This window comes from Patella vulgata, chromosome 4 (genome assembly GCF_932274485.2).
Source record: "Patella vulgata chromosome 4, xgPatVulg1.2, whole genome shotgun sequence".
NCBI lineage: Eukaryota > Metazoa > Mollusca > Gastropoda > Patellidae > Patella > Patella vulgata.
Window position 1 is genome coordinate 79,026,263 of NC_065882.2, and position 25,888 is coordinate 79,052,150.

A 25,888-nucleotide genomic window follows, 5' to 3' on the forward strand; every position below is an offset into this window, starting at 1 on the left:
AAAAAAAACCAGAAAAAGAAAACCGAGGACTTTATCTTGCTTATAAACCGTCTATGTTTACATGTACGCAAAATGAGAATATCCCAGAATTCCCGTAAGAAAAACCTTATATCACGTTTTCTTATGGAAAAAAAACCTACCCTGGAAGAATAAACCGGTACAGGTTTAAAGAAAAACTTTCAGAAGAATGACCCCAAATTTCCCTGTATATTTTCAGACCGCAAGTTATTCAGGGCATAGAATATACCCCAAAGATCAAAGAGATTTACCGTTACAGGTTTATAAGTTCATTTAAACATGCATTGCAGGTCTTTCTTTAGGCCTGAATGTTATCTTAATTATTAATTAGACATTAATTATTAATTTATCCAGATAATAATCAACTCTCAATGGCATCGCTAACCTATATCATATAGAACGGATGAGATTCGACATTGATTTCCTCAATGAACTGCCTCAGGAAATAAACGATGATGAAATATTTATAACGTTAGATGTCTGTAGTCTCTATATCACACATAGTTAGTGTTTGGATAGATAGATTACCGCTACTTTTAAAACTTTTATTCTAAAAGCTATCAATATTATTCTTAGGAATAATACTTTAGAATTTGGAAAACGTAATTTTATACAAATTAGAGGCTATGCTATGGACTCGGTTTCTTCACCAGATCTTAGTAACCTCGTTGTGGGATTTTTAGAAGTAAAATTATATAAATAAATGAAAACAGAAGTGGTATTAACTATAGAAACTACATCGAAGAGAAATTTAAAAAAAAGATATTTAGACGACTTATTTATCAATTAGAAAACTTGTCTTGGCCAAATAACAGATTTTAAAATTACCTGAATATTAATATTAATTTCACTATTGAAACAAGTTATAAGGAAATTGCAATTTTAGATGTTCTCATTAAGAGACTTAATAATCGAATCTTTACAGATATGTACTCAAACTAGACGGATGCTAAAAATTATTTATCTAACAAGCGATGTCATACTAGTCGTTTTAAAAATAATATACACTTTTCTCTTACCAGAAAACTATGCACCATAGTTATAGACGAAGATCTCAGAATTCGGCGACTTGATGAATTGAGATCCATTTTTTAAAAAAAAAAAAAATAAATAAATATCCGATTGGGGTTAGTAAGATAGATATTGAAAAGGCTAGGGGTCTAACTACCGAAGCATTAGGAACTCCAAAAGAAAATAATATCTCTCTACTTGTATCTTTATTTTACGATGGCTGATTTACAATACCCCCCCAAAAAACCCCAAACAACGCTAAGTCGAGCCCTGGAGATACTAAGTCGAGCCCTGGAGATACTAAGTCGAGCCCTGGAGATACTAAGTCGAGCCCTGGAGATACTAAGTCGGGCGCTTGAGATAATTAAGTCGAGCGACTGAGATGATAAAGTTGAGCGCTCGAGATAATAAGTCCAGCGCTCGAGATGTTTTAAGTTGTATAATTGTGTGCAATATTTAATGATAAACTTGCAGAATAAAGATATTCATTTGTTCGCTTTACAGCTCATCTAAAGCTGTAGTAACGATCGGATACACGCCACCCCACTCCATCCCATGCTCGTCGTATATTCGTCTGTAGTTTATTTAAACATTATATTAATCATCATATACAGGGAAACAGAAACGAATAAGCTAGAGATAGAGAAATGAGGTTTCATGTTCATTCTACACAAACTATACCACTTGACTCAATGACAAACCCTATGATCTAACCAGGACTCTTCTATAACAAGACATTAAATGTAACCTATATGAGTAATGTAGGAATACCAAATTTAACTTCTAACGGAAGTATTCTACTTACACTCGGTTGTATATACTAGACAATTTTAAATCCTTGTTTTACTGGCCGACGCAGTGGGTAAGTTGGGTTGTACATATCTCGCTTTTTTTGTTCAATTATTTGCACATATTAATGCGGTTTATAAATTTAATCTGGTGTGGGAAACGGGGACATTTTTGTTCAGTTATTTGCACATATTAATCCGGTTTTAAATTTAATCTGGTGTTAGAAACGTAGACATTTTTATGTGTGAGGGGAAATGAAATGGAATGAAATGGGGTTTAACGTCCTACTGTTCTGCTCCTATACTGGGCTAATGAAGACGGGCATACGCCATACAGTGTGCTATGAGGGAAATTTTGCCCGGGCAGCGGCACTATCGCCTTCTCTTATATCGAATTCCAATTGTCAAGGGATCTTTTACGTGCATTCCAATCCGAAGGACTAGACAGCTGTCCTTGTCAGACCCTCCGTCCTGCATCACTGACAAGGGGAAACCACGTATGTGTGAGGGGTGACAAGTACCATTAGTATTAATTATTATATATATATATATATAACATCTTTAATAATTTGGACAAATGTTCCTTCTAATATATCCTAAATAATTCAAATATTATAAATAGTCTAAAACAACCTCAAAATCTTAGAAGAATATTAACATCATCAAAGTTTGATTCTGATATTTCGGTACCCCGTGTATCCAAGTGTGGGGACCTACGATGTATGACATTTGTCCAAACAATGTTATATATTTTTTAATATGCCTTATTAAGAAGTTACAGACAGAGATGTTTTTATTCTACTATATATATATATAACTACTCTTAGGTATTAGATACACATAAATATAAAAGTTTTTGAAAAAAGATCGACAAATAATGTAGTTCTTTTTTCAAAAACTTTTATATTTTTATGCATAAAAGTCGTCTTCATTAGCCCAGAACAGTAGGACGTTAAACCCAATTTCATTTCATAATAATAGTTTTAAAGAAAACCTAAGTAAGGTCAATTTAACGCGGGTGCCAGAAAATTAGACAAGTAACATTGTTTTTTATTCCATGGATTTTAAAAAGACAGTAGATTGGTGATTTTAACTTGGGCTTCAGAAAATCAGAGAGCGAGAGAGAAATGGGGTTTAACGTCCACTCAACACAAACTAGGTCATTTCGGTACTAACATATGGTTTAATTATGTCAATAATTCGCTTGCGCGTAGGGGTCTTTTTAGCAGTGGGAGCAAATCGGAGGACCCGGAGAAAACCCACGAGGTTGGACAGGCGACCTTACGCCTTGTCACGTACAACCGGGGATTCGAAACAACGCCAGTTGACTCAATGACAGTCCTTATGATACAGCGCGCACGTGCTAACCATTCGGCTACCCCCCCCCCCTTCAGAAAATCAGAAAAATAACTTTGTTTTTTAAATTTTACCCGGGTTTCAGAAAATTAGACAGTTTTTGTTTGAGTTTCTTGAAGTATAAATAATATTTTTTTTTATTCCATTATATCATGATAAAAGTTTTAAAGAAACCGCGGAAGGGTCATTTTAGCCCGGGTGTCAGGAAATTAGATAAGTTTTGTGTGGGTGGTATAACATATAATATTTTTTTATTCTGACCTGTTATAATAATGATTTTAAAGAAAAACACGATTGAAGGGTAAATTTATTCTGGTGTCAGAAAATTGGATGTCTTTAGTCTTTCGACGACTGGATCTTTTCTACGATTAATCATCATAAATTTTCACAGATGTATAAAATCTGCCAGCTTGGATTCAATCGGAATTATCAAAAGGTGTAACCAACATAGCAGTGGCTGCATAGATGTCGAATGTTACACAATGTCCATAATATATTTGTAAATACTGAACAGAGAGAGAGAGAGAGAGAGAGAGAGAGAGAGAGAGGGGTTATACGCCCACAGGACACAAACTAGGTCATTTCGGGACTAACATGGTTTAATTTTATTTCATTAATTTGCTTGCGCGTAGGAGTCTTTTAGCAGTGGGAGGAAACCGGAGAAACCGGAGAAAACCCACGAGGTTGGACAGGCCACCCTACTCCTTGTCACGTACAACCGGGGATTCGAAACCACGCCATCCAATCCCCCTGAACAGAATTGATCCATTTTGCACTGATGTTCCGTTTAATGACCGAATTTTCACAATACTGTAATTTGCAAATAATAGAAAACTACCCGTCAAATAATTATCATAATAAAATACCCTTCAAATAAATATTAGCAACTTTATTTAAATAAAAGTTCGTATCTTACATATATTCCCATGCTAACTTCTTCCACTGTTTTGTCCATTTGACTTCCTGTAAAGGACGATTTTCTCTTTCAAAAACTAATTAAAGATTATGTCACACTGATCATCCCTGATCACTAATAGGGATGACATCGATGCGAATTAATGAGCCCCAAATATTAACTTTTTTCCTCTGACAAATTAAATTCCAAAACATTTTTTTTTATTTATTACAAAAATAAATAAAGACGTTTGAAGTATTTTTAGGTAAAATTATTTCCTGTTTTAGTGTATTTAATGGGTATTAAAATGAGTAAAGGGCGCCTTTCTGCTCGAATCAGTAACGCCTTATGTAAACAATGCACGCTCCATTGAGCCAATGATTGACGCCGGGTGATATGATGTAATAATTTGAAGGCAGTCATCTTTTACAGAGATATTTCATAATACTCTGTGAAACAGATTGACATTATGTAAGAGCTATATTTGCCATTTGCAGGTCTTTCTGTTGGCTCCATGGATTATTCCATTTATTCACATGACAAGTCTATAAAATAAACCCTATAGCATTGGGTGCTCGTGATTTTCAATGGATTGAAATGCGATTTAATTTAAAACTTAGTTTATTATCGTAACAATGGTAGCAATGCAAATCGAGACATTCATAATGTCGCTCAGAATAACGTAATTTGACTAATATTTTCCAATAAACCCCCTTTTTAACATCGAATTTTAAACTATTACAGCGAGATTTGCCAGCTATTTATCTAATTGTAACAAAATCCATCTTTAAAGGGATATTGCCATGTGTTTAAAATTGCCTGGGAAAATTTTCAAAATATCAGGCATTTTCTGGCATTTGAGGTTATTGCTAGGAGCAAATTCAGGTCTTCATACGAAATTCCTGATGATTTTTCATTTACTACAGGAAAGTATTTTTATTGTTCTTTTCAAAATTGTAAATTATTTTCTGGCACATTAACGTACGGTACCTTGAACTGATACAATTCATATCGCACTGAACACTATTCAGTGTGTGTGTGTGTGTGTGGGGGGGTAAAAGTTAAAATACAGGTAATCGTTTAATTCATCGCATGAAATTATTTTTCTATCGCCCTTTCAATATATTAGTTATTCCCTGGCACATTCATGATTACATAATTAAGAAGTAAAAGGAAACTCGTTTGAGCAAAGAAATATGTTGCTATCAGACAATAACCAAATTACAGAAAATAGACCAATTTCAATTCGTTTCCTTTATCGAAGGCCTGGCCCGGTTAGCTATACCACGTACGTCACGTAGTTGCACTGTAGCCACGGTCATCGAGCGATTTTTCTTATTGTATATATACTTGCTCGATTCCCCATTATTGTATGTTTCTGATTTGAGGCCAGGTTGATTTCCGCTCATGTCTTCATCAGGGGCGGATCTAGGAATTTTGAAAAGGGGGGGGGGGGGCGCCGCAAAATGAGGGAACTGGTCGCTGAGGGGGCGAGGGGGGGTGAGGGGGGGTTCCCCCAAGAAAATTATCCGTCATTTCCTTGCGTCTTTAGCCATTCCAAGAGCTATTTGGCTGATATTTTCGTCTAAGTAAACGTTCGGAAATCGTTGAAAAAGAGCCTTAAAATCGAGCAAAAAAGCCAGTTGAACATTGTTAAAATGGTATATTTCACTCCTTAAATACGGAATATATAAAGTTGGTACTTAAAGATACATTCCCGCGTACAAATTTCGACGCATAACTGTCGATTATTTTTTGGTAATCGAGTTTTATATCCTGGTGTACATAAAGAAGTACAAGGGCATCGAATCACTCCTCGGACATCATTGAACGGTAATCTGACTTCACAAAACAGAGCGCAGAATTCGACCTTTCCTGGTAGCACTAGTGGCGCATGTAGTCAACATGATGCTTAGAACTCGCGTTACGTTTGGAAATAAGTGACCGATGTGGTCCGTAAACCAAGTGTTTGGGTCTGAGAAAAGGCATTTTCAAGTAAAAAAGGGCACTGTCGAAAATTAGGGGGGGGGGGGGGTGTTGGTGGTGCGCGCCTCTCGCCCCCCCCCACCCTTGGATCCAATTTACAAATCTGATAATATGACTAATGTCTGATTTGTAAAACAAATATTAATTTTAAGATAAAAAGGTCAATTTTAGTGTACACATATCGAAACACGGCAATAAATGGAGAAATAAAATTAAGGACTATGAATAAAGAACTATAAGAACACTGAATAAAGAGCTGTTTGGTCTTCCATATTTGATTGGCGTGCTTCTTTCTCACACTGTTTAGGGAGATTTTCTAGTGAGTTTTCCCGAGAACAAAACCACAGCGAAGTCAATTAAAAGAGAGTCGAGCTTTGAAAATTAAATAGATACATTCTAGCTCTTGGAAGCTTGATATACTAATATACTTTTAATGTTTGATATAATAATGGATAGGGCCGATTAGAGGATTTTTGAAAATGTGGAGTGGGGGTTGGGAGTGTAATCTAGATTTTTAGAAAGCCCACAACAATGCGAACTAAAAATTGCAATTTGTTATATGCTACAATAAAACAGTGTATGACATTCTTATTACGTTTGTATGATTTCATAATATCGTCCGTGACGTAGTTTTGAGTTCGTACCATTCCAGCTAAAGAGATACAGAGAGAGAGAGAGATAGAGAGAGAGAGAGAGAGAGAGAGAGATAGAGAGAGAGAGAGAGTGTGTGTTTAACGTCCACTCGACACAAACTAGGTCATTTCGGGACTAACATATGGTTTAATTTTATTTCAATAATTCGCTTGCGCGTAGGGGTCTTTAGCAGTGGGAGGAAACCGGAGGACCCGGAGAAAACCATAGAGGTTGGACAGGCGACCCTACTCCTTGTCACGTACAACCGGGGATTCGAAACCACGCCAGTCTAAAGAGATACAAGAAAGGAAAGTAATCCAAGCGGACCCAGCTAAATACATTTGTACTAGTACTTTAGCAATGATAAACAAAGATTATTTTTACATTTTTATATTTTGAGATTTTATAACAATCTATATAATATTTAGCCAAATCTGTAGTATTGTGTATTTCTTCTGCTTCACAGACCAAGCACAGGCCGCCAATGAAAATGATTCGAAACAATTTTCTAAGTTGTTATAATTTTTAAAAAGAATATTTGTTGGACGGCCTAAAGGGGGAGGGGGAGGGGGAGGGGGAGGGGTGGGGACCCCTACACTCCCCTCTGTATCCGTGTCTGATATGGTTATTGTACTTTCTGATATATTGGTACAGCAGTAGCACATAAAAGACAATTAAATTTCCTTGGGGCTTAATACATTGAAGACATGCACATCCCCCCGTAGCCCACCCCTCTAACACAAGACTAAATTGCTAAATTAAACCTACTTCTTTTCAGGACTGCAAAATGCTGTTCAATATGAAAACCATTGTTATAATGATAATATCTTTAATAAATAGTATTTATGGTATGTATGATGTATACAATTAGTAATTAGTCTATTTTTTTTTATTTTTATTAGTCCGGTGGCTAAGTGGGTAAGGCGCTGGCTGGCTAGCCTGGAGGTCGGGTGTTCGATCACTGCATTGGCCGAGAAAGTTCATACAGATTTTCCGGCTTGGTTCCCCCTTGTCAGTGATGCAGGAACGAGGGCCCGGCATGGACAGCTGTCTAGTCGTTCGGAAGGGACGAAAACCCGAGTTCCCGTGTACACATTGGCATGCACGTAAAAGATCCCCTGACACTTGGAATTCGATATACGAGTAGGCCGTAGTACCGCTGTCCGGGCAAAATTGCCCTCATAGCACACTGTATCGCGTATGCCCGTCTTCATTAGTCCAGTTCGGAGCAGAACAGTAGGACGTGAAACCCCATTTCATTTAATTTCATTTCAATTAGTCCAGTGGTTTGTTTAACGGGGCCACTCATGATTTGAGTCACTTATATACTCTGTTTCCGTCAGCAACCCGTTATACAACAAGTAAATAGAAGATTTATGTATTATTATTTATGAGGTAAGATGCCGTGGTAGCTTTAACTATCCTGGACAACCATATATAGGGTGACCCACCGTAAATAAATATCTCCATATATCTCGACAATTACGCCACAATATTTATATATATGCCAAGCCTCAAATCAGTTTTACACAATTATAGTCACTAAATAAACGATCATGTTGTACTTAATAAGCTATGACAATTAATCATGTATAAATAATAGTCTGAAAACTGGCCCCAAGAGTCGTCCATAACATCCAGACACTTTTGAGTAAAAGATAGGTTACGTGCCCTTGTTTTGAAATTAGTCTCGCTTAACCATTCTATCGACCAGTCTACGTCTGATTGACAGGTCGGGATAATCAAGACTACTTTTTTACGAAACATAACAGAAAGCTAGAACAAGAAATTGAATTTAGAAATAAGCACGTTAGGTAGCTCAACAATCGTTTAAGAAGCTTGTAAAAGTAAAATGAAACTACTGCTAGTATCATGTTCCTGTCTAACCCGAGTGATTCAGAGATATTATTTGTACTAAACCAAAAGATGCCGCTCTTAACGGTACAGTTAATGATAAAGCGATTTAAAAAAATGAAACGAACGTAATTTCTAAATCTGCTCTAATAACCAAGAAGCTTAATTTTACTGCTATTTAAAATCGTCAACAATAATTTTTTTACGGCTGTAATAGTTGATAGATTTGTAGAGAATTGCACGTGCCATGGCTATTTATAGTATCATACTGTCAGAAAGTTGGTCTCGGCACGGCGAATGTGCACGCTACAGTGGTAGTCTCGAACTATCAGCGGTGGACTGTATTTCTGTGAGTACATGGGTCACCCTATATATGGTATCTCTTAATATTACAGTACTATATGTATGTAGAGATGTATGGAAAACCAAATGGGACAATATTCATGATTCTTGTTTCTACTTTCCAGTTTGAATATTTTAGACATGAACGCAACATTCTAAACTAATGATTCTTGTTTCTACATTCTTATGTCAACATTTCATGCACAAAATCAACATTTTAAACAAAAAATTGACTTTATGTTTCATTTTCGGCGTTTTATCGGTAACTTTTATATATCATTAAATATTAAAATTAAAAAATAATTTCTTAATTTTACACGACAAAGAAATCAATTCATTGGTTTCTGAAAGTATCTAAAAAAATCTGGAATTCTAAGTTTCAAAAAGTCTTGAACATAAAATCTTAAAATAAAGATGTCCAGAAAAATATAATGAATTATCAACATTATTACACCAGAGGGCGTTAGCGTATGTGTACAACTTTGATACAGACTATAGATTAGAAATCAAAAGTAGACTTTTCCACGAGGTGAAGTGGGCCCCTGTTGTGTTTACAGTAATTAGTTGCATGAAACAGAAATTAAGCCCGACATATAATAACAATACAAATAACTTCTATAATTTAAACAGCTAGAAAAATTAGGACAAAGGCCTTTCTTACATATTACATAACCAGAGGGCGTTAGCGTATGTGTACAACTTTGATACAGACTATAGATTAGAAATCAAAAGTAGACTTTTCCACGAGTGGAAGTGGGCACCTGTTGTGTTTACAGTAATTAGTTGCATGAAACAGAAATTAAGCCCGAGATATAATAGCAATACAAATAACTTCTATAATTTAAACAGCTAGAAAAATTAGGACAAAGGCCTTTCTTACATATTCGCTGTTATTTGTTTACTTTTTCATATGTTTACAGTTACAAATTAGACCTACACGTGTTTCGAATATGGCAAAAATGGATGATAATGCTGTGTTTTAAATGGAATCTATTCACTGTTATTTGTTTACCTTTTCATATTAACTATAACTATAGGATAGTGTTTGCAAATTAGACCTACGCGTGTTTCGAATGCGGCAAAATTGGATGATAATAAACAAATAACATGTTGCGTTCGTGTCTAAAATGTTCAAACTAGAATGTAGAAACAAGAATCATGAATATTGTCCCATTTGGTCTTCCGTAGGAGATGTAGATACTAATTGTAGATCATGTGACGGTACTAACTATCCTTAACAAGTTTGCGGTATGATAATGTATCTATTAATATTGTTATATGTACAGTGCTATCCTATACAAGCATGTATGGCGTATGAAATGAAATGGGGTTTAACGTCCTACTGTTCTGCTCCTATACTGGGCTAATGAAGACGGGCCAACGCCATACAGTGTGCTATGAGGGAAATCTTGCCCGGGCAGCGGCACTATCTCCTACTCTTATATCGAATTCCAACTGCCAAGGGATCTTTTACGTGCATTCCAATGTATACACGGGACCTCGGTTTTCGTCTCATTCGAAGGACTAGACAGCTGTCCTTGTCAGGCCCTCCGTTCTGCACCACTGACAAGGGGAAACCACGTCGGAAAATCCAGATGAACTTTCTCGGCCAATGCAAGCCAGCGTCTTAACCAACTAGCCACCGTCGCTCCTGTATGGCGTATAATAATGTATATGTTAATATTGTTATATTTACAGTACTAAATGGTACAATCATGTATGGCATGTAATACAAGTATAAATAAAAGGTATAATATTGTATCTATTAATATTATTATATTTACAGCACTCGATACATGTACAGATCTTTCAGCTTATTGTAGCTACTGTAGCAGCACTTACTATCCTGTAACAGGAGACTATTTAAAGAACTGTATGCTATCATGTGGTGTTTGTACACGTACAGGTAAGATATCATTCTTTTCTTCTGTAAATTCATTTCAAGTATAAAATTCTGACTGTGACAACCAGATAGGGTCGGTTAAATAATTAATGTGAAAAATCTACAAAAATTAACAACCAAACGTCTCACCTCTATATAATTTTGTGAACCTCTAAATGGTGTGGAATAAACTGCCGAAATATATATATATATATATTATATATATATATATTATGTTCGTATTTAACAGATTGAAACTTATTATTTAGTAATATTTGTTTGTATCATGAGGTCGGGCTAAATCTACTTTTATACTAACAAAATAATTTATTTGAGATCCTTAAACTCGTCTGGAAGAAATCACTAAAAATCCATCTATGATCATATTATCTAGATATTTCACACACTATCCTTTTTTTGTTAGTTTGTTTTAAGCAATATTCCCAATATATTACAATCATAAACTTGGTGTTTTACATGTTATTTACAGGGGTTAACGTTGCTCTAAATAAACCAACCAATCAGAGTTCTACCTATTCTGATGCTGGAGCTGGACACAATGAATCTCTGTCACGTTCATCTAATGCTGTGGATGGGGATACTGATAGTAACTGGGACAATGGACACTGTACACATACACGTAAAAAGAAACGTAGTTGGTGGTGTGTTAATCTACAACAGATATATAATAATTTATATATCAAACTATTTAATAGAGATAGAAGTAAGTGTATTCAATCACTGTTATTTGTGACGGAACTGTCTTTAAGACTATAATCATCTATATTCCAGGGGAGACTGGATGGCCGAATGGTAAGCACGTGCGCTCTGTATCATAAGGCCTGTCATTGAGTCAACTGCCGTTGTTTCGAATCTCCGGTTGTACGTGACAAGGAATAGGGTCGCCTGTCCAACCTTGTGGGTTTTCTCCGGGTCCTCCGGTTTCCTCCCACTGCTAAAGACCCCTACGCGCAAGCGAATTATGTAAATAAAATTAAACCATATGTTAGTCCCGAAATGACCTAGTTTGTGTCGAGTGGACGTTAAACCTCATCTCTCTCTCTTCCTCTCTCTCTCTCTCTCTCTCTCTCTCTCTCTCTCTCTCTCTTTCTCACAGCTTAAGCAGAAATTTCTGCTTGTATCCCTTCAACTCCCTCCACTAGAATGTCTAGTTCATAAGTTACTTTGAATATGTTTTATTTTATTGTATATTTAAGATAAGAGAAGATTAAAGGGATTTGAGATAAAGACAAGTTCTAGTGGTCAGTGTAGTGATGAAGGATTTCAATCAGCTAAAGCATGCTATAAAGATACACTACCAACAAAAGAAGATACATACGGAACAGACAGATGTAATCTACCTGCTAAAACAGTCTATGTCACTGTTTCAAGTAAAGCACTTACTTTATGTGAAGTTGAGATATATACTGGTAAGAATAAATATATATATATTATATCCAAAGATTTTTAGCGCAAACGTAAAGCTGCACTACTTTGTTTCACGGTGAACGATGAAAAGATAAAAAAAAAGGTATGCCGACACAAACTGATTTCAACACTGGTGTAATAACATTTTAAAGTACTTTTCGTCCGTCTTGGGACTATTCATAAAGAATGTATTAATGTAGCTAAGTCTCTAATTCAATATCATCAACAGTGGGCTACTGTTATTCAATATTTAAGACAAAATAAACATTTTACCATTTGTACACGAATCGTGTACCATAATGCGTTTCAGTGCCATTTGTAAAAAGAACGAGGCTAGACACATTCCACAAATCATGTCAAACGGTGACGTCATATCTTATCTGGAGAACATGCGCAATAAATACTATCTGTGTAGACTGGAATAACCAGACGCTAGAGATTGCCATGTGATTGAGACTTCTGGCGTATTTCGCCGAATATAACTGATTTGAAATTACATGTAGAGTAAAAACTGAAACGATTGAATGTAAATCAGTTGATATAAATTCTTATTACATTATCATATGCATTCCGACCCATTTGTGTCAATTTCTAGGTCCCAAATATAATCGATTTAAATCCTTTAAAATTGGCTTGTGTCTAGGGTTAGTGCCAAATGAGAAGGCCAGCTCAATTTTTCGTCATAGGTCACGAGATGTAAACAGGGCTTTCGCTAATACCAGCCCAAACCCTAACACTGGACCCAGCCCCAATGCTTATCTAACCCTAACCTACAATCTCGTCAACAATCACGTACTCTAACCTTATTTACATCTCAGTGACGCTGACAAATATTGAGCTGACCTTAACAAATAGATTTAGCCTTGTGTCTAGTGGTTAAGACTGTTCTTTTTGTTTTCGTTTTCTAGTTCCACGTGATAAAACCACACAAATTTCGTTCCCAAAACCCACTCTCGTATATGGTGGCCTATCGCTATCATTGATTATTTTATCAACAAAAAAAAATAAAAATATCGTACTTGAAAACTAAATTAAAGATACATTATGGGAGATTCGATAACGAGTTGGCAGTTCTCATTATAATAGTTAAAAACTAGATAACATAAAGGCATTTGCTGAAAATTTCATTCAAATTGATCCACTATGAACCAAGAACTAAGCGAATGAAATTTCCGCCTAACCTCGTTCATCATTACTAAAAGTAGGTACGATAAACAGCATAGTCTCGATTATCCATTTAATCGTTAATCGTGAAGGAAAGTTATGCAGTAAATCGACTCATAATCCACTTAAGATCGCAGGCTAGCCATGCCATCTAGAGTTGATTATAGTCTGGATAGGTTAATTAATGTCTAATTAATAATTTGGATAACATTTCTGGGGTAAAGAAAGACTTGCAATAGACCGATTTAGCTCTTGCATAATGTATGTTTAAATTAAACTGAAAAATTAAAGTAAACTAAAATTTCAAACAAAAGTTAAATTCAAATTGAAAAGTAAAATCAAATCAAAATCAAAATGAATTTCATATTGAAAATGGAATTAGATAAATAAGATAAAAATTCTTCGATGCCTAATTGAACTATGACCAGTTTTGACACACGGATAGATTTGCCTGATCTCCGTGCAAATCAATTAGATTTTATTAAATTAATCAATGAAATCTTCGCTGTAAGAGAAATCCCGAATTATTTAATGCTTCAAGTAGGCCCCATGTAGGCCTTACCATTCTGTTCAATCTTCGAATGTACCGTTTATAATCTTTGGAGGCAGCCAAGGTGGTTCAGCGAGTAAGACGTTGGCTAGTTAACCTGGATGTTCCGTGTTCATGCAATCCCTGCTTTCGGTGGTGCAGGACAGAGGGCCTGGCAAGGGACCACGTATAGTCATTTGGATGGGACGAAATCCCGAGGTCCCTTTTACACATTGGCGTACATGTAAAATTTCCCTTCATAGCCTATCAAACCTCGTGGGTTTTCTCCAGGTCCTCCGCCCCCACCCCCCACACTGCTAAAGACCCTTACGCGCAAGCGAATTATTTTGATAAAATTAAACCGTATGTCAGTCCCGAAATGACCTAGTTTGTTTCGAGTGGACGTTAAACTCTCTCTCTCTCTCTCTCTCTCTCTCTCTCTCTCTCTCTCTCTCTTTCTCTCTCATAGCACACTGTATAACGCATGCCTGTCTTCATTATCCCAGTCTGTGAACAAAACAGTACGACGTTAAATCCAATTTCATGTTTATTTGACATTGTTTTTGCAAGAGTAGAATTTGGAGATTTGTATTTAGAAATTTGTTGTTCTTTGGTGACATGTTTCTGGTGACATATAAATGTACATTTTTGATTTTCCAAAAGAAATTTTATAATTATATTATAATACAGCTGAATTAAAGAAAGATACAATTTAAAAATCTGATATGACAAATGTCTTATTTGTAAAGCAAATACTGATTTTAAGATACACATGTTAATTTTTGTATACACATTTTGAAATACGACAACAAATGAAAAAATAAGAATTTGTATTGCGGTCTATGAGTTAAGAATTAAGAATTAAGAAGACTGAATAAAAAACATTAGATACATTACTCAAAAACTTGGACTAGGACATTCCTGGACGGATTGTCACCGCTTAAGGCTACTGTATTTTAACTTTATTGTTAGATACGAACACTGTTCATGTAAGTCTACTTTCCCTTTATTCCTATATTGTAAACAAGGTAAATAAACAAATAGATACTGAAAATGTTGACATATCAATTCGTTGTAAACTATTATTCAGATATTTATTAACACGACATGCCCATGTTCAACTCTCTACTCTATCTGATGGCAGGGGTGTAAATAGATCAGTATGTCCACTAGATTTATAGATTTAACGATAAAATGCATACTCGAGACTAAGTCTCTTTTGTCCAGTACCGTTGCTACGATAATAAACCACCAAAGCTTTAATTTCATACATTAATTTCATGGTGTCATTGATATCAGTTTTTAAATATCATGTTCTCATTGATATCGTTGATTAATTTCATGTTTCCATTGATATCATTAATTAATTTCATGTTTCCATTGATATCATTGATCAATGTCATGTTCCATTGATGTCATTAATTAATTTCATGTTCCCATTGATATCATTAATTAATGCCATGTTCCCATTGATATCATTGATTAATGCCATGTTCCCACTGACATCATTGATTAATTTCATGTTCCAGGTGATATCATTAATTAATTTCATGTTCCCATTAATTAATTTCATGCCCCGATTGATATCCTTAATTAATTCCATGTTCCCCTTGATGTCATTAATTAATTTCAAGTTCCCATTGATATCATTAATTAATATCACACCCTCATCCAGGTCGCTAATCACCATTTGTATTATCGGAAAATATCAAATCTTCCGGGGTTTAATCAGCAATGCAGTGCCTCTTGAAGTCTCGATTTTACATAATTTGGTCTTTGTTTTTCAACAATATACAATAAAAAAGGAACAGTGATGCTTTAAATCACAAGATCTACCATTAAGTCAAGTTGCGTGGTTTTATACCCAAACTTGTACATGACAAGGATTAGCGCCTCGTCGGACCCCCCCCCCCCCCGCACCACACATACACACAATCAGATCATTTACTGAAACATACATTACACAAGAGCTAAATCTGCCAATTGCAGGTCTTTCTTTAGGCCTGAAATGTTATCTCAATTATTAATTAGACATTAATTAACTTATCCAGACCATAATCAACTCTCGATGACATCGCTAGCCTGCGATATTTACTGGATTAGAACCCGGTCTGCTGCTGCTGCTGATTAAATAAAAAAATGGATAATCGAGACTAAAATTGAATCGCTACATTCTCGGTTCAGAGTGGATCGATTTGACTGAAATTTTCAGCCAATTGCCTTTACATTATCTAGTTTTTAACTATTATAGTGAGAGTTTCCAGCTCTTTATCTGATCTTCCAAAATGTATCTTTAATGTCTCTAGAAGAATTTAAAAATACAACAAATGTTATAGCTCATATTACGTATCTATGGCGGTATATTAGATTCAAAACTCTATATATAATAATGTGGCGCTATCGTCTAATTTCTAACTTTTATTCATGTAATTTCTAAATTAAGACAATGTATAATCCAATTTCTTTATTTGTTCAGCGTAAATTTTAATTCTATATCTTATTTTTATTATTAAGACGAAAAATATCTTTTCATTGGCGCTTTACATGTTTAGCATGAACATGAACATTTCTATTGAGCAGCGATCATTATGACGTCGTATGGTGTCGCCACTGCGTGCTCAATTTGGTGATTGCGCACCTGATTAGGACAAATATATTCCCCATATAATCCATGTTATAATGATATATATCATCTACATTACAGCTTACCAAGTACAGTGTAATACTGGATACTACAGTACTTCAATGTCTACATGTCAGCCATGTAATACATGTAATAATGACATGTGCGATCCCGATACTGGTGTTTGTAGTAATGGATGTAAAGACGATTATTACGGTGATAAATGTCAGCAGTCCTGTAGTAGTACATGTAATAATAACAGATGTGATCGTCATACTGGTTTTTGTAGTAATGGATGTAAAGACGGTTATTATGGTGATAAATGTGAAGCCCGATGTAGTTATGGGTGTTTAAACTATCCGTGTAATGAAATAGGCGGTAGCTGTCTATGTAAATACGATTATTATGGTGAAAAATGTCAGCAGCTCTGTAGTACTAACTGTATAAACAGTAAATGTTCCACAGAATCTTCATCTTCATCACCAGAATGTACCGATGGTTGTATTGATGGTTATCAAGATTCTTATTGTCAATCACCATGTCCTGTTAACTGTAAAACATGTCAACAAGATGGATCATCATGTATTGCATGTAATCCAGGATGGTTTGGTACAGACTGTTTTTCACCATGTTCTAGTAATTGTGTCGGAGAATGTAATAAGTTAGATGGTAGATGTAATGACTGTAAACCTGATACAGTTGGTCCATACTGTAACCTTACATGTGGTCCAGAATGTCAACCAATAACACACCATACCAGTATCACCTGTGATAGAACTGGTAGATGTACTGACTGTCTTATAGGAATATATGGTAAAGGATGTAATATAAGCTGTAGTACAGGATGTAATGGGGGATGTGGAAGATATGATGGTAAATGTACTAACTGTATTATAGGAAGGTATGGTGATAAATGTGATAAGAAGTGTAGTACAATATGTGATGGTGGATGTAGAGGATATAATGGTAGATGCACTGACTGCATTGTAGGAAGATATGGCGATAGATGTGATAAGAACTGTAGTACATTATGTGATGGTGGATGTAGCAGACATATTGGTAAATGTAGGAACTGTATTTTAGGGAGATATGGTTATTATTGTGATAAAAACTGTAGTACAGGATGTAATGGTGGCTGTGGTAGAAATTATGGAGAATGTACTAGCTGTATAGAAAGCAGATATGGTAAAAAATGTGATAAGAGTTGTAGTACAGGATGTGATGGTGGATGTAATAAAAGTGATGGTACATGTACATCTTGTATTAAAGGTAAAACTGGAGACATGTGTGACATTGACTGTAATAATAATTGTACTGTTTGTAATCAGGGTAATCCCAACTCTTGTACTGAATGTAAAGATGGAAGATGGGGATCATCATGTAATAAACTATGTAATATTAACTGTAAACCAGTAGTTGGTACAACTGTTGGTAAATGTAATATAACAAGTGGATTATGTACTGATGGATGTAAAACAGGATTATATGGTATAGATTGTAATAATGATTGTCGGTCTAATTGTAAAGATGGTTTATGTGATCAGATGACAGGAAATTGTATCATTGGATGTTTACCTGGTAAAATAGGGTCTAACTGTACAACAGGTAGATTTTATTTTTTCTTACTTTTATTTTAATATAATTCGTATAATGTTATATGTTTATAAAATTAGGTCTACCCATTGCTCAAGGTATTTTTATTGTGGTATAAGGTGTGTGCTTTAGATCATAAGGCCTGTTACTGTGTCAACCGTTGTGGTTTTAATTCCATGCTTTTATATGACAACCTCTGGATTCTGCAAGTTCGGCGTGGTTTCTCCTTGTCAGTGGTGCAGCTGTATAGTCGTTCGGATGGGACGAAACAGCAAGGACCAGTGTATACATTGACGTGCATGTAGAAGATCCCTTGACAGTTAAAATTCGATATATGAGTAGGCCATAGTGCCGCTGCCCGGGCAAAATTTTCCTCATAACATACTGTATTGTTATACCCGTCTTCATTAGCCCAGTAGGAACAGAACAGTAAACCCAATTTCATTTCATTTCAATTCATTCTCCAAGTTCCTCCCACTGCCAAAAGCCCCTTTGCACTAACAAATTATTGTATGAAAATTTACTTATTTTTGTGTTGTATAGATGATACGAAAAAAATACCAATTGTCTTGTATTGACAGCTTGTTCATAAGGAAGTTATGTTTGTCTTGTATTAACAGACTGTGAAGCTGGTAGTTATGGTGACAACTGTACGAGACAATGTGGCAATTGTGGTAATAAAAGACCATGTGATGTAATTACTGGTAGTTGCGGACTTGCTGGTTGCGCTGATGGCTTTCAAGGTCCTACTTGTCAAGGTTGGCTACTTACATTTTATTAGTCCTGGAAGTTGCTTTCAGAAGGAACATTCATCAATCCGAAGCATTTGGGATGAGAAACAGCTTATTCACCTCTTCATTGAGGTGCTCTAACCTCCATCTACTGCTGGGCCAGATAACTCATGATTTGATTGATTGATTTTCGACCAGACGATTGATTATAAAGATATTATCGTTCTAATTTAGTAGAGCATCAATACAATATTTCATGATTCGATTGTCTGTAGACCAAACGGCGTGGATACTCCATATCTCCCCAGTGTAAAATCTGCATGGGTATACACCAGGCCATACACTCGATATCTGAATCATATGAGAATAGGTGAAATCATGTGATCATGGAGACATTAGCACAATGTAAATTGCTTTTAATAGAATTGTTATAAGATACGTCCTTTCTATGGTAGAAAATTCACTTTTTTCAAATATAAGACACAAACCCAACGCTAATTTTGTTCCAAATTATAATACCCAAGTTAACACCTAAGCACAATTTCAATGAATTGAACCGAGTCGGTAAACCTTCATATATCCTACCGTTAAGAAGATAAACGTTGAAAGTAAAGAAAACGTATCTTTGTTTTGTATATAATTCCAGAGACAAAATCTCCCAAAAATTACGCAGTGGTAATAAGTGTGGTGTTGATCCTTATTGTTATTGTAATTGTTGTAATCGGTGCTACTCTGTTCTATAGAAGATATAGGTGAGTATAGTTATTTTATGGGAGTTGGGTGGCCGAATGGTTAACGTAGATCAGAGGGTCTGCCATTGGGTCAAGTGTCGTGGTTTCGATTCCCCTTTTTTACGTTACAAGAAGTAGGATCGCCTGTCCATCCTTGTGGGCTTTCTCCAGCTCCTCCGGTTTCTTCCCACTGCTGAAGACCCCTACGTGCAAAGTCCTGAAATGACCTAGTTTGTGTCGAGTGGACGTTAAACCTCATTTTGTTTCATAGAAATCTAATGGACCTGTGAAATCAAAATAAAGTATGTAGAGTGTATTTACTTAGAAGTAAAAGTACAAAAAATTGTAAGAGCGCGTAGGATGAAATAAGTGACGAATTTATTTGGTTTCAATCACATTTAATTAAAGCATATCAATAGATTTTTATAGGTGGCCCTCATTTGACGGATGCGGTTTATATAAAATGAAGATATTGTTTTAAACCGTCGAATAATTATTGTAGCCCCATAACTACCATGGAAATGCTCGAAGGAGAAGGTCACTGTACTAAAAAGCTTAAGTTTGAAAATAAACAAAATCTAAAAGTACAGTAGTTTATGAATATCAGTATTTAGAAGACCGATTAAGCTTATTTGCGAGCGCATTTAATGACTCCCCCGAAGATAAGCTTTAAGCTGAGGTGTGTCGAGAGGCACAGGGGCAAGAGCGCACCTTAAACGTGACAGACTGCGTTTAGTAAAACGTTCATTTTACTCCTCTCCAAAGTATCCACTTCACATACTTGTCGCAATTAATTTAGGATTACACCCCAATCAAAATAGTACTAATTCCGGCAATGTTTGTCAGCTGGGGTTTATGATAACATTTAAAGTAAAAACCCGAAAAATTGGATTCACTTAATGATACATAAATTCTCTTAACAAATTACGATGCAGGATTTGGGTACTAAATATGCGAATTGATGTCAATCTTTATTATTGGTTACGTTTATAAGTTGGGTAACCGAATGGTTTAACGCGTGCGTGTTAAATTATAAGGTCTGCCAATGGGTCCAAGCATGCAGCACTGTGCAATGCTAAGGGTCGCTGGCTAGTTGTGGAAAGCCAGTAAGCCGAAAACTTCCCACATGCAATGTGTGACGCATACCTGCTAAATATTTTAATAGCCTTGTGATCGTCTAGTATTTATATTTCTCATTTTAGTAATCCTTTTCACGTTGTGTATTTTATTCTTAATCTCCGCCGCTAAAACGTTTGTCTACCAGGAATAACAATGCATCGGTTCGTTTCTACATTTTGTATCAAGCACTGGATACATCGGTTACAAAGTTACATTACGATACTTAAGATTAACACTTCAACCCCAACTCCTGTAAAAGTCCAAAGAACCCAGGCGGTGTCGGACTTGATGCCTACCCTCTCTAAGAATTAAGCAGCCGCCTGTCGAACGCCAAGAGCCCTGTTGGCTTTCTATCCTTGGGTTTCGGCTTTCATTTATCTAATTGGTCAAATATGACGTAATTAATTAATAAATTAATATGACGTAATTAATTATATGACGTAATTAATTATATATAACGTAATTAATTAATTAATTAATTTCAGTGCGTGAGATATGACTTCTATACAATAAATGTATATGAACCCAATAATTAGTTAAAGATATATTATTAATATAATGCTATTATTAATTCAAAGAGCACAAATTCTATCAACATTGCTACAAGCACGGTGGTTTTCTCCGCATCCTCCGCTTTCCTCCTACGGCTAAAGATCTCTTCGCACAACCGAATTATTGAAATATGTTAGTTCCGAAATAGCCTAGTTTGTTTCGAGTGGATTTAACCCCATTTTCTTTTTCCCTCACTCTCTCTCTCTCTCTCTTCATAATTTGCAGACGACAGAAATCTACAACACCCGGTCACGTACAAGTAAACGATTTACCAATGAATTCAGTTGTGCCAAAGTCTAAAGAAAGTCCATCAAAAGGTCGGTTATTTTCTTTTATGCAAACTCAATTTATCTGGTCGTATAGTATGGACAACATTTCGGTCCATAAATCCTGTTTGTTTTTTTGTGGTTCAATTAAAGCCTGATCTTTCGGGACCTTGATTAGTTTGACTAGCGAGATAAGTATGGACAACATTTCGGTCCATTATTCCTGTTTGTATTTTTGTGGTTCAATTAAAGCCTGATCTTTCGTGACCTTGTTTGTTTGACTAGCGAGATAAGAGGAAGGATTCTACAACTTATCGTATAACACAACTTTTACTACACGCCGCAGGCCGCACAGGTTGTCATCCGATCATTTATAAAGTCGGACAAGTTGTGCCAGATAATGGTTTTATACGGGATAGATGGAGAAATAGATTATAGCTGGTTAACATTAAAAAGTGAGACCCGAAATTAAATATGAACTTGGAGACAATACACAATCAATGCACAATCGCAATATATCTCATGGCCATTAGCTTCTCGTGAATATGTATGTGTAAACAACTGACCGTGTTCATTAGTTATAGCCAAGTCCATGCAGACCAGTAAGAGGGTTTACAAACCCACTTGATTTCATTTTGTCAACACGATTGAGGGATAATTAAATTCTCCCCACCCACATCGAGTTTCAGATGTTTATTGCCCACGTTTACTTACTTTATTCCTCCAAATTTGCATATCCTTGGTAACGAGCTAGAGTACAGTATATAACATCATAGATGTCCCCCTCCCCTTTTATTTAGTGCATTGTCATATATTGAAGAAATAACAAATGTAATGAAATACTTGTTCGTTGTTTTCGTTCGTCGACCGCGTCTGTTATTTGAAGAAATAACAAATTTAATGAAATTAATTTTTTGATTTGGTAAACGTGTGTGTATTTGCCCACCTGCTACAGTTAATTTATTCTCACGATTTAATGATTTATCGTTTATTTAGTGGACAAGACACTCCTACCAACTGGTAATCCTTATGCGAATCTGGCAGCCTCTTCAGAGACATTAGATGAAGATATAACCTTCGATGACGCACAGGTTTACGTCAACGTTGAAGAAGAGACTAAAACGTATACACGTATTGAATTGACCGATCTCTTGCAGCACATCAGAACAAAAAAGAAAGAAAACAGATTAAAAGCTGAATATCTGGTATGATGTAATACGATGACTCTTACATGCCATGCGGCAGTGGTTATTCTCGAAGCAATGTTAACGAACAATTGAAACATTTGGTAGCCGATCAACTGAATTCTTTTTGTTGGGTCCAGTGGTTATTTAGTACTGGCTTCTGTTATACATCGATCAAGTATGCAGTTTTGGGGATTTTTGAATTGAGAGGAGATCTTAAGATTCGTTCAGAAATGTGACCAAATCTAGATTTAATAACCAGACAATCAAAGCTGTTCTATTTTAGAAAAAATAAAACATTTTAACGAAAAAATTATATAAGTTTAAACAAAGCAAATCCATTAAAAATATCTGTCCGATATTTTTTCCTTTTCAGAGTTTTCCAAGTGGACTTTGTTCAGCATATGATTATTGTATGAATGCTGTTAATAAGCCTAAAAATAGATATAAAAACATATGTGCTTGTAAGTATAAGTAATTAAATATACAAATTTATAAGTCGGAAATTTTATTGTACGAGATATTGGCAGTTTACTAATTACATTATCTTTATGTACGTTATTTGGATGGATTTAACGTCCAATCAACACAAATTAGGTCAATTAGGGACTAACACACGGTTCAATTTTATTTAAATGTTTGGCTTGCGCGAAGTGGTCTGTAGCAGTGGGAGAAAACCGGAGGACCCCTAGAAAACCCACGTGGTTGCATCTTCAATGACATAATATTTTAAACAATATAATTGATAGGTTTCGAGAGAGAGAGAGAGAGAGAGAGAGAGAAAGAGAGAGAGAGAGCAGTAAATTAAAAACGTGTATTATATATAATTTATTACAGTTGATCATTCAAGAGTTAAACTGGATATAGAAAATGGTGACCCTAATTCTGATTACATCAACGCTTGTTACATAACTGTAAGTTATTCTGTTAAATCTGTATTTAGTAGGGAGCCACCGGGGCTCAGTGAGTAAGACGTTAGCTCGCTAACCTTCAATTCCCGTTTTCCATCGCGAAACTTTCCGACGTGGTTCCTATTTGTCAGTGCAGGACAGGTAAGTTTATGATATCCAAAGTTACATAGTGTGTTCATAATCGAAGAAATCCGTTTAAAAAATAGGAAGGTTCAACACAAGTTAGGTGTTTCTATTTAACAACACAAACTTGTGTTTTTGAAACAACACAAAACTTATCAAACAACACAAACTTGTGTAAAAAAAATCTACACACGACTTGTGTTAAAATTTTTGAAACTTGTGTTGAAATTTCTGAAACTTGTGTGAAAATTCTGAAACTTGTGTTAGAATTTATGAAACTTGTTTATAACCAATTTGTATCCAGTATAGCAACCTTTCCCATACAGCCCATCTTTTTATTCTGTTTTAACTGTAATGTTTGATAAATGACATGACAATAAGTTTATTTGTTAAAATATTATTTATTCATTAAATTATATGAAAAATTAAATTAATGCCAAATCAATACTAAACAGACATTTCGAAGGGTAAATCCAATGCAAGCTTACTCTTCCGGACACCTGTTACCACTTTTCGTCATGTATTTTTTGGTATACAATAAAAAAATATCTAAATTTAATAACAGCCAAACCAAGCACTAAAGACATTAATTATGCGCTAAACTGAAATACTTTCAATAACTGAAAAGCTTCAAACAAATGAAATATAAGAGACATATTTATATACACGTCATAAGCAAGATTCAGCCACGGTGTGTTGAGATCCAACACAAGTTTTTTTTAGTGTATATTTAACTTCTAGCATATTTTAGCTAATGTACATGTATTTACCAGATATTGTGCGCATATTTAACATTCGTGAAGGTGTGCGCGTACGCTAGGGTCAATGGTCCAACATCTTTAGATAGATTACAGTGTGAATATTGTGGCTATTATTCCTTACATGTAATCTGAGTCATGCTATTATCGACTGTGTCCTATTTATGCAAAAACAACTGGATGTAATGGAATTGTATTCACACGAAGAGGTAACCGACAATAAATTCCTCGTTAAAATGCTCGCTCTCCGTAACGTCGACGATCACGTGCGGAAACAAACAGTACTGTTTATATTCCTAGTCTGTAATAGTAAGTGCAAGAGGACCGCACTACACGCAAAACAAAATTCTACAAGATAAACCTGCGAACAAGACAGAAAATAGACACTGAACCAAATAAACAAATATCAAAACAAGTGAATGGATCCAGGGGCCAGCCGTAAGCGTCCACTGCGCTGTACAGTCCCGTGACTGTAGTGACACAGACTTCACTCGAATTTGAAAACAATCAGGAATACAAAAAAGAAGTAAGATAAGATCACTCTATCTAAATGTGATTCGTTAGACAGTGTAAATCTAGAAGCTTATCCTTCAACATTTTTCTTCTTCTTATTATTATTATTATTTTATGTGCTTACTATTATTATTTTATTCACTGTTTTGTAATACTAGATATTCTAGCTAGTGTTTATATAATTAACATCTAGCATATTATGGCTATATGGTTCACATATATTAAACATCTAGCATTTTCTGTAAGTATATCTAACACGTGGTATCTTCCAGCTAGTGTTTGCATTATCACATCTAGCATATTCTACCTATATATAGATAGGGCATACTCCAGGTAGTGTTTGTATAATTAGCACCTAGATTAAGTTAGCTGGTGTACTTATATTTTACATCTAGCATATTCCAGCTAGTGTACACATATTTTAAAGGACAGTTTCAGCCGAAACTATACCCTTTTATTTTTGTTTATGAGATATTTCGATCTGTTTACACAGGGATATGGCGATGCTGAAAACAAGTATATCGCTTCACAAGGTGAGAAGGTTTTGTAAATATTTTCATTTATTATAAATCGCATCAGGTAAAACGTGATCCTTGGTTGTATAAAAAATTAGACGTGTTCTCACGAAACATTTGGAAAGCAACGAACTCGCGCTGAAAGAACAGATACTTGCAACTTAACTCATGGATTAACTGGCCCATGAGTTTTGTAAACATTTAATATAAATCGCATCCGTCAAATGGGGACCAATGTTTTAAAGTAAATTAAATGTTTCCTCATGAAGCATTTGGAAAATAACGAACTCACCCTGAAAGAACGGATAATTGCAACCTAACTTTGAACATTTTAACCATAAATGGATTTACTGGCCCCATGAGTTTTGTAAAAACTTCATTTA

General features: G+C 35.4%; 1 pseudogene; it reads left to right on the plus strand.

Annotated features, from left to right (window-relative positions):
• Nucleotides 1-7,470: 7,470 nt before the first annotated feature.
• On the plus strand, nucleotides 7,471-25,710 carry LOC130012421 (multiple epidermal growth factor-like domains protein 10; annotated as a pseudogene).
• Nucleotides 25,711-25,888: the final 178 nt, after the last annotated feature.